Here is an 11,085-nt window from a genome sequence, read left to right as displayed (position 1 = left end):
TGGTTGAAAAAGGGTCTTTGAGTAGGACTTCTCATTGGAGGCGGGGTGTATGTTGATTGAGGATTTTGAACATTTGGCTTTTATATGAGAAATTTGGGTGAAATTTGGTGTTTTCATTGTAAAAGTTGGAGTAACGGTTGCCATTCTTGTATGCTTGGAAAGCATTCACTTGCTCATTTGTGCCCCTACACTCTTGTTGATCATGTCCCAAAGTTCCAGAATTCTCACATACTCCATTTGGAATAGAAGCTATTGACACCATGGCATTGACTTGTTGGTGTTGCTTGGGTGATTTAGAGGCTTCATTCATTTTGGCGATGGCCTTGTCAAATTTCAAGTTCATTATGTCAATATGGGAGCATAGTTGGGCACCTAAATCGGCACTCAATTGTGTGATGGAGTCAACTTTATGTCTCCCTCCCCTAGTAGCTTTTCTTGGCCTACTATATTGAGAGTTGTGAACTGCCATCTCCTCTATCTTTGCTCAAGTTTGATTATCATCTACCTCGGTGAATCTTCCGTTAGAACCCATGTTGAGCACATTCCTTAAGTCTTCATACATCCCATTCCAAAATTGTTGTCTAGAAACTATTCGGTTAACCCATGATGCGGCAAGAGCGACACGTATCTTTGAATCTTTCTCATGCCTCATATAGAGACTCTTCATCTCTTTATTTGAACCCAGTGATTTGGGCTCTTAACATGTTGGTTTTCTCCGGAGGGTAAAAATTCTTGTAAAAGGCAACTGCTAACTTCTTCCATGAATCGATTCCAAGAGTGGCCTTGTCTAGGCTCTAAAACCATTGTTTTGCGGTTCCGATCAAGGAAAAAGCAAACAATACCCATCGAATTTGATTTTGTGTCACCCCCGTTTGGGAAATTGCATCACAATATTCACAAAAAGTCTCCATGTGTAGATGAGAATCCTCACTAGGCATCCCTCCAAATTGACTTCGTTCGACTAATTGTATGAATGCAGATTTGACAATGAAATTACCGGTCAATTGGGGTGGTGTTGGAGTACCATTAGGCAGGTTCTCCTCGGTTGATACGGAATGAGATGAAAATTTAGGCATTGTAGGTTGATTTGTTGGTTGGTTTGAAATTGGGTTATCCTCTCCTTGTCTTACAAAAGGATTGGTAAACTCAACACTATCCGATTGGATGATACCAATGTCCACAAGTTCTTCAATACCCACAATTGTTGAAGTACCTCTAACGATTCTTCTAATATCTATCAAAGTTCTCTCGATTTCGGGATCAATAGGCAAAAGACCGCCTTGTGATCTCCTAGACATGCAAAAATCAAACAACTAGAAAACAATTAAAACTACCTTGAGGAGTTTGACTTCCCCAAGGTTAAGAAAGACGCAACTAAAAACAAGAAATGATAACAACTCAATTGAACACCGTCCCCGGCAACGGCGCCAATTTGATGGGAGACTTTGTGTGTCGTCTATGCTATCAATCAAATATATTTATATTCTCAACAAACAACTCTTAGTAGAGCGGTAAGTAAAGGTCGGATCCCAAGGGACGGGTATTGTATTGACTTATCGGTTGTAAATAGCTATGTCTTTAGTGTCACAATTTAGGTAGAGGTTGAGATTTGCAATCTAAACTACTTAACAAGGGAAGAGTAAATAAATGAAAGTAAAACAAAGCAAGCGAAAAAGGTTTGTAAACAATTGATTAAAGCACTAGGGTGTCATGGGTTCATAAGGGAATCATGATGAGATCACATAAATAAGTTACATAGATGCAAGCAATTTATTGTTGTAATGGAATCGAGTTAGTTTATATCTTACAATTCCTAGGGAGTTTTGGGTCTCAGAGCCGAGTCGGTCACAACTTTATAACACCTACAACGACTTAATTCTCCCTATTCAACCATATGCATGGTCTAATAAGCCATGAGTTGGTTTATGTCTTACAAGTCTTGCTGAAAGGATAAGAGAATCATGCTAGGTTGTCAATCAAGCATTTCATCAAGCATAACATGTGCATAAGTTGAAACTACAACAAGCAAGTATTCATATGAACTTATTAAGTATAGATCTACCCCTTGATTAACTCCCCTAATCCCCCACTAACCCTAGTTAGGGAACTACTCACTGATTATCATGGTGAACATGTTAATAATGGTGTCAATCATCTTAATTACAAGTCTAAACATGATGAAAGAGTAAAGAGATAAACAAGGATTAAGTAAAAAGAGTAAAGAAATTGTACCAACTTAGGATGATCAAATAGAAAGCAAAGAATAATAGAAGAGATCTTGATTGATGATGAAGAGTTGTCAATTCTCCAATAAACCCAAATAATCTTCAATTACCCAACTAGATTTAAGAATACTTGAACAATAAGTAAGGAAAGATAAAGTTATAATTAAGATTGAATTGTATTAATATACTAAATAACTTATTTAAATCTAAAATAACTTGGTACTAATCTCCTATTACAAGGGAGTATTTATACTAAGTACAAGTATTAGGTTAAATAAGGGTTTAAATGACGATTAAGCCCCTTAAATGAAGTCCAACGCCTTGCAAATCCTGGAATGGGACGTACGACCTGTCTCTGATGGATGCTCATCCTGCTCTATGGGACGCCCGTCCTTCTCATTGGGACGCCCGTCTTGAAGGGCAGTTTTGCTTCTTTTTCATTTGGCTGGCCCTTAAGTCGTGGGGATCCTTGGGGAGCATGGGGGTCCTTCATCATTGCCCATTTACTTGTTTTATTGACTTAGGCCTTTAGTATTGGTCTCCTCTTTGTTGCTTGGTCGTTAGATGCGATCAATTTAGCTCTGTTTTGCTCTATATAAGTAAGGCTAGCACTCCTCTCCTACCAAGGACACAAAACCTTATAGAATATGCAAAATAGGAAGTTAAAGATAAAAAATGACCCTAATGCATGCTAGAAAGCAAAGGAACGGGGATAGTTAGGAGACTAAATGTGCGTAAATACGAGTCACATCAGTCTCACAGACATTCCGACTTGCATAGTTCTATAAGTAAACTTATTCCGCGTGTTTCCAAATGCAAGCACAAAAAAGCAGGTAGCATAGATATGACATAAGATACACGCATAACGATAACTAGCATGTGATTAACACTTTCCTTTTATAAACAATTTAACTTAACACACCAACAAGCCCACATATAAACATCCAACATACTTCACATTGATTTGGCTATAGTTGCTCATATACTCACACCATGTATTACCAACATGAACCTATTTTACAAACACCAATGCAAGAATATGTAACAACTACATGCACACCAAAGAACGTCCCATTACCCCACGCATTGTGAGCGACTCGAGTTAAGAGGACAAGAGTACAATCTTGGGACGTCTCCTAAGCTAGCCACGAGTTCCCTAGAGCTGAAACCGGGTTCATTTTAATTTACACACCTAAGTTCATTCATTCATTTGTTTAGGCTCCAAAATCGTCGATCTGATACCACTTTGTAACACCCCCATTGTCGGGAGGCCTTCCTCAAGGCCATCCTAGCAAACGAGAGTCTCACATGACTTGGTTTTCCAAGCATGTAGTGCGAACAAACGAATTAAAGCAATTTAAATAGATAAGTTTGAAGTTAAGTTACGTTAAGTGATTACATATTCGGGGATTAAAAGACAATCCTAAATTATAAAACCCAATCGAAACAAATGGAGTCTACTTATGTCAAAAAGCTAAGAAAATTAAAAGACGGCATAATGCTAAATAAGGATTGCTTCCAATCCTCCAAGCAGCGTATGCACAACTACCTGTCAAGCCACCGCTCCTCATATGAGTGGAAATCATCATATGGTTCACCACAGATATTTGAAAACACTTTGGTTGGCTTTAATAAAATAAATGCCTACTATATCATGTGAATGCACAATATTAAATAAACAATATGTGCAATGATGATGTATATAAATGCAAGCCCTCCAATATCCACAGCTCCTCCCAATCCAACTCGGTGACGGCATAGGAACACCGTCACCAACAGCATGACCGCAGTCCATAACAAAGTACTTGGGACACACCTGTGGTACCGGATCCGGGCGCTAACCGGACCCCTGCCAGACGTCGTGCCACACACACACACACGAGTCCCTCCATACTCGAATCATTAACGTGCACGTCCCTCTTGGAGTAGTAAGCTCCAAGAGGTGACCCAAGCGTAAGACGGTCTCTGTAATACCCCGATATTTTATACGAGTAACTGCGTATTTCGTAGGATTTATGGGCCATGATTACTATGGGTGAGTTTGAGTAACCGTTTAATGAGTTTTGGGTGTTGTCTAAAAGCATGTTTAACGACTTTATACCGAGTGTCTATTAGACAAGAGAGTACACAATGGTAGATTGCATGACACAGTAGTCACGTTGGGGAGGAAGAGAGTACTGGTCGATCGACAAAGCACAAGGGGTCGACTGACACATGCTTGGTTTTAGCGTTTTGATGTTTGAGTCGATCGACACTCAGTAGTGGGTTGATCGACACAACCCTGTTTTAATCCTACGTAAACCTAATTACCCTATTTCTATTTAACCACAACCTACAGTATACATATTCTCTTCTGTCAGTTTAAAACACAAAACCAAACATGACCTATCACACGTTAGATCGATTAAGGGAGAAAAAGGAAGGACACGAGTTTGGGTTAAGATCGTTTCATTCATCCTTGTAATTCGTAAGTATACTAATTATCATTATTAATCATCTTGAGTCGTAATTGGGAATTGGGATGTGAGCCTTAATCTTAATAGTAGTCATTAATTGTTTAATTCGTTTATGTATTGCATCGTAATTGATGAGAATTGCATTATTTCGTAAGTAGGGCACAAATTTGTAGAGGAGCGATTTTAGATCTTGCGTGTCTCATTGATTGCGGAGTTTGCTAATAAGGTAGGATTATCCTACTCAACTAAGTACTGCTATTATTGTCATCTTATGTATTATTGCGTGAAACGAAGTTACATGTGATGATGATGATGCGTGGGCTGCTAGGTCGGTCGACCTAAGCGTTTGGTCGGTCGACTAAGAGCATGTGTATGGTTTACGTTACAGTGTTGATTCATTGATTCATACTTCGTTGTGTGATATTTTGTATCCATTTTTTATATCATAATTGCATTATATGTTGTATATTATTGAGGCGCGGTGACCAGGGAGATGTGCCATGTGTAGTGATGTGAGGCACGGTGACCAGGGAGTTGTGCCATGGAGGTGTATGGTATTGTGTTGTGACGGTGCGGTGACCAGGGAGTTGTACCCTTTGGTATGAGCACGGTGCCAGGGAGTTGTGTCATACTTGCTGATAGGGGTGGCGGTTGGCCCGTTTGAGACGGGAGACCGGTCACCTAGTGTGGTTATTTCCGTGGATGCATTTATTGAATCTTCAGTTGTTTCTGCCTTTATCTTACGCATCGTTTTACTTATGCAATTAGTTATTATGCTGTTTGATTATATCCTTACTCAACCTTTGGTTGACATGAGTTTGTCTGTGTCAAATCTTATATATATATATATAAAACTGGGTTGAAAACGTGTAGATACGACATTTGTCATCTTTTATTTAGTTATGTTGAATGAAATAATTCAGTTATAATTAGAGATAAAAGTAACATGCATAGAATTCATGTATTACGATTAAATATGTAATTGATGATCTTCGTTATTTGAGTTCAAAATGCATTAACCTAGAATGAAAAATTAGTTTATAAATGTTAGCAACTAATAAGTGCAAAGTCAGTTGAGTAAATAGTGCAACGTATGGGTACTCATGGCATTGTATTTGTGATTAACATAATTCATCGTGCTTATTGATTCACATTTACATTTTAGTTTAATTAGTGCATTGAACAAACTTGCATATAAATATTTGATAGATACAAGTCCAAGTATCATGTAAAGAGAAGATTGGTTCTCACAACTCCTTTTTCGTCTAATTTTGAGTGTAGATGAACAAGCAAACAAAACCATTTGTGGTATGCATCAAGACTACAAAGGTAATAGCAAAGTCTCTAAATTGAATCCTTACAATTTTGTTATAGCAAGACTAAAAGCAATATTAAATCTTACTTGGTATATTATTCAATGGCAGGTGGTAATTAAAGAACCGAACGGTTTGATAAAAATATTAAGATGACTCAATATTGAAGACAAAAAAATATGTGAGATGAATCAAATTAGTTATCATAAATTTTATTTTACAATTATCATGTATTTTTTCCATTGTAAAATAGAGTTTATACTTCATATTTACTAACAAAGTCTATTCTCTTTATTATTCTTAGTTCTCACAGTCTCAATTGAACAATTACACCAAAAAGGTAATGCAATTTCATCTTCAACTTATAAATCCAAAAGAGTAAATTTTGAAGATTAAAGAACACGAAGTTCTCAACCAACGTTCATTGTTAAAAAAATGTGAAATGCACTATGTTTTATCACACATTATAAAATGTTTTTGATAAGTGTAGAAAACTAGATTAATTCGTTTGGGTAGCACCAACTTATTTTTTCCTTTCGGGCGAGCGAGGTAAGTTATCGACTTCAAACCATCTCGAAAGAGTTGGATATGGATGTGTGGGTGTGTGTAATTAGTTAATTACACATTATATGGATATATGTAAATAAAACAAAAACATCTATTTGTTCAAATATAAAAATAATAATTAATACAATATAGTCTTTTGTGTATAGATTGCAATAACAAATTATTAAAACTTTATAACTATGAGGATAGTCAAGTTAGCGGAGTATGAAATTTAGAAATGATATCTTAACCCACAGATGCCACTAATTCTTAATTACTCTCTCTTATTCAATATAAACTTCTCTATTTCTTTTTCCGTCTATTCACAATAATTTCCTTATTTCTTTTTTTAGTATGTATTTGTGTGATTCAAATTTAATTGTATGGTGAGGTAGTATATTTGTGTGGTTCAAATTTATTTTTATGGTGGGATAGTGTGTTTCCTTAATTTTTGTGTCAAAATACAAGGGGAAGTTTATTGTAAATAAGAGGGAGTATTATTGTTTTAAGTTAAAACGATGCTCACAACTAGATACATATGATGATCCCAACAACGAGGAGTGTGTACTTCAATTCATAATACATGGATAATGGAAAAGATAAAACGAGAGTCTAATTTCATCCTTAGCAAAAAGATAGATGTAAAACGAGAGTCTATGTGACACCCCGCGATAACGCGGAAAATAAAACTAATAAATTTAAAGCGGAAATTGTGAGATTTTAAAAAACACTTTTAGATTATTAGTTAAAGATTAAAACGCGGGTGCCAAAAACGAAATGAAACAAAAACAAAAAAAATAGACAATTTTAGGTTATTACAACCCAAGTCTAGAAGGCGGGGAAAAGATATCCCACGAATAAACATATAAGGGGTTTCTAAACTAGAAACTAAGGTCCGAGGGTTTAGTTTTCGCTAGCCCACACGTCTTCCCCACGTAAGCGTCTTCACCACCTGTCATTCATGTAAACATAAACGCCACAGTCAGTGGGGAGTAACTCAAGGTTCTCCCAGCCACAATAAGTCGAAATGCAGGTAACAAACAACACTTAATCAAACATATTAATCATGCAACATATGTGAACAATGAAGAATAAGGAGATATAATGAACAATCGTGGTGAAACAGGCATAATACTTTCTTAGTAGAATAGGCATGGTGTATGAGGATGAATATGCAATCAAGGAAATAGAATCACCAAGTCGACCAACCCATATTGACCGACTCAACAAGTGTAAGACATATACTTAGTATGAATTCAAGACAAAGCATCTAGACTCCAACCTCTTGATAGGACGACGATCATAATACGGTCCTAGTCTAAACCTGGATCCAGACTCTCGGGATGGACGTCACCCGATTCAACAAACGATATACCAATCGCATCCAAGACTCGAAACATTGCACACACTCGTAACCAAAGGTCGAGTAACCTCTAATCGGAAACATGGCACACACTCGTAACCAAAGGTCCGAAGAAAGGCGGAAGGATATCCTAATTCGGAAACATGGCACACACCCGTAACCAAAGGTCCGAAAGAGGGAAGATAACCCAATCCGGAAACATGGCACACACTCGTAACCAAAGGTCTGAAAGGGGTAAACAAGGAATGTCAAGTAGTCACACAATGTAAAACGTCACACTTGAGTCACAATAAGAGTAAGAATGATCATGCAAACATCATATGACACGGGACCATTAATGTCACATTCATACTCATGGCTTGCATCTCACCATGAGTACGGATGGGAACATCAATCCCGACGATCATATCGCAACTAGAGGGCTTATAGCTCACCCCTAGTATCCGATAGGACCAAGACTCTCACAACAGAACAATACAAGGCCTTATTAAGAATATGACTCTTCACGAAAATAACCATTTATTAATAAATAACTCATACTTGTCTTATAATAACAAATATTCCATTTCATAATTTAACATGCCGGTTAAATAAAATATAATAAGCTATAATGAATAATTTACGTTATATGAAGTATACGGGATGAAATGTGACCAAGTCCAAGTGACCCATTTATGAGCCCAATAATTAAATCATGTGAAATCCAATGAATGGACTAGGATAAGCCCAATAAATAAATCATGTCACAAGTCCAACAGAAAAAAATGAGTAAATGAACGATTTTAACTAATTACGTTATATGAAAAGTGAGACTGTTAATTAATCATATTTTAATTAAACCAATTTAGCGCCAAAACGAATTATAACCTTGACTAACCCAAATTACTAAATTTAGCTAGCCCATTTACTAAAATCAATTGAGCCCAACAAACTAAATCAAATGAGTACCACAAAATAATTATGTGGAGTCCAATTAACCCAATGTGTAAATGATTGATAATTAACGAGTTAAGTTATATAAAGCATGAGACGGGATTCGAATAATCATAACGAACATTCATAAGACCGCCCCATCATCACTAACTGGGCCAAAATCCAAAACAACACTCAGCCCAACTTGGCATGCCATAGCTCCCTATGGTCCGATGGTATCCCATGTACACGGCCCAACTAGATGGACAAAGCAACCCAATTGAATTAATGTAATAGGCCCAAATAATTTAGTAACAAAAATATTACTAACACTAGGAAATAACCAAAGGGGAAGGGGAATAAAGGGTATGAACCAACTCCTTTACCCGAGACCAAACCATGCCACGAGGCCGTGGCTGCACCACCCACTCACGGCCAGGCAACCACCTATGCACCAGCCACTACAACCAACGCAACCACTCCCTCACGGCAGCCCATAACAGTCCCACACCGTCTTGTTAAAACCGTCCTAACACGGCACATAAATCCTGTCCTGCAAAATAACGCATTGCCGTCCCTAAAATAAGCACCAAAACAGTGACACAAACGGTGCCAAGGCGGACTCAAAACAGGCCGTGAGCAGCCCGACACGACCACCACCTGACTACCCATAACCACCTGCACACCACCTCACAACCCGACCCAAAAATCAGTCCAAAACAGAGCACGAAACGTATCATATCACGGCTTTTGGCCGAGTTCCAGCAGTCCCGTTTCAGCTCAAACCGAGCCGGAAATTGAAGTGCAGTGAGACGGAACCAACCCGACTAAAACGTGAATAGACAAATCCCAAATTTACCACAATGATACTCAACCAAAATCAGAGGAACAACAGGTATAATGAACATGAATCCGTGACACAAACAGCCTATAATTCGAGCGGCTAAAACGAAACCAACATGTGAAAAACAGTCGAATAACATGTGAAGTACTTACTAAAACTTATGTAATCTAGCATACACAAACAGAAGAACATAAAGGCTCCATTTTTACGACCACAAGAATGAAAACCGAGTGAAAAGACAAAGATATCGACTCATTGTCGAGTAACCTATCACCGTTACCTGTTATGACCTCTTAAACGTCCAAGGAACCGTCCAAGGGTGATTCTAAACCCAAAATGGAAGAGATTAGCTCCAAAAATCGCATCTTTGAAAGACGGCCGAAATAAAACCGGATGAAAGCTTGGCTCTTTTTTATATAGGAAGAAGGAGAATGAGGAGGGGAAGCTAATGGAGTAAGTTTTATGAAATTTGGTTGAGGATTGGAGGAAGGATCTGAATTTGAGAGGTGCGAAAATGGAGTGTACGGACTCTGTTTGTGTCATTGTTGCAGCTGCTTTGTTTTGAAATGAAGAAGAGGACGAAATGAGGGGAGGTGTGGGGTTTGCACGGTATTAGTAATAATAGTATAATAATAATAATAATAATAATAATAATAATAATAATAATATATAAATATATAATAAAGAGATATTTTACAAGTAGAGTGTAGGATGTTAGGTGGGTGTGATGTGTTGTCCATATAGGATAGGTCGAGAAAGGTTAGACTCATAAGTCGAAATGTGACGGTCTATAGTTAGACGGAAATTAAGACAGAGATTATTATTATTATTACCGTCACTATTATTATCCGACCAAAAATACGTATACATATACTATTATATAAATCATGCCTTAAAGATATAATTCAATCGTACGTATTTTTATAAAAATGAGCTTTTATATAATATTTTTATAGAACTCGTGTTTGACATAAAATTAATTAAATCGAATAATTTAAAATTATCAAATAAAATAATCAAATAGATTAATAAATTTTAAATGTTAAAATGGGAAATTCACGGGTGTTACAGTCTAATTTCATCCTTAGCAACGTTAAAGAGGTTAATTATTACTTTGACGTTAAAGTCAAATTAACATACATGAACATACATGAGATAAAGAGCATTGAAAACATAATCTGAGCCATTTTATGTGCTAAGTTGCATAAGAAAACTTAACTTAATTTTTTGCAAATATACATGGAAACGATTTTTTTTTTTGAGAAAACAAAAGACTTTATGAATTTAAAAGCCAAATCAGGTATGTGATAGCAACTTTGTCATATTGATAACTAGGTTTTGTGCCCGTGCGTTGCACGGGTTATAATATTGGTTCGCCTCTAATTATTATGGTAAGTATGGTTTCTTCGATGTATACGGGTAACCT

General features: G+C 37.0%; 2 long non-coding RNA genes and 1 pseudogene across 2 annotated transcripts; 2 read left to right on the top strand and 1 right to left on the bottom strand.

Moving 5' to 3' along the window:
- The first annotated feature begins 598 nt into the window (after nt 1-598).
- Nucleotides 599-696, top strand: LOC141622134 (small nucleolar RNA R71; annotated as a pseudogene).
- A 3,883-nt stretch (nt 697-4,579) lies between these two features.
- LOC141591716 (uncharacterized) lies at nt 4,580-6,191 on the top strand. Its single transcript, XR_012520979.1, has 3 exons — nt 4,580-4,692; nt 5,963-6,010; nt 6,106-6,191. It is a non-coding gene; the product is annotated as an uncharacterized LOC141591716 (long non-coding RNA).
- A 1,008-nt stretch (nt 6,192-7,199) lies between these two features.
- On the bottom strand, nt 7,200-10,265 carry LOC141591663 (uncharacterized). Its single transcript, XR_012520971.1, has 2 exons — nt 9,940-10,265; nt 7,200-7,492 (listed from the first exon to the last, which is right to left on the bottom strand). It is a non-coding gene; the product is annotated as an uncharacterized LOC141591663 (long non-coding RNA).
- Nucleotides 10,266-11,085: the final 820 nt, after the last annotated feature.

Source organism: Silene latifolia, chromosome 1 (assembly GCF_048544455.1).
Source record: "Silene latifolia isolate original U9 population chromosome 1, ASM4854445v1, whole genome shotgun sequence".
Taxonomy (NCBI): Eukaryota; Viridiplantae; Streptophyta; class Magnoliopsida; order Caryophyllales; family Caryophyllaceae; genus Silene; species Silene latifolia.
Note: the sequence above shows the minus strand (reverse complement) of the source record. Positions and strands in the feature narration are given on the sequence as shown.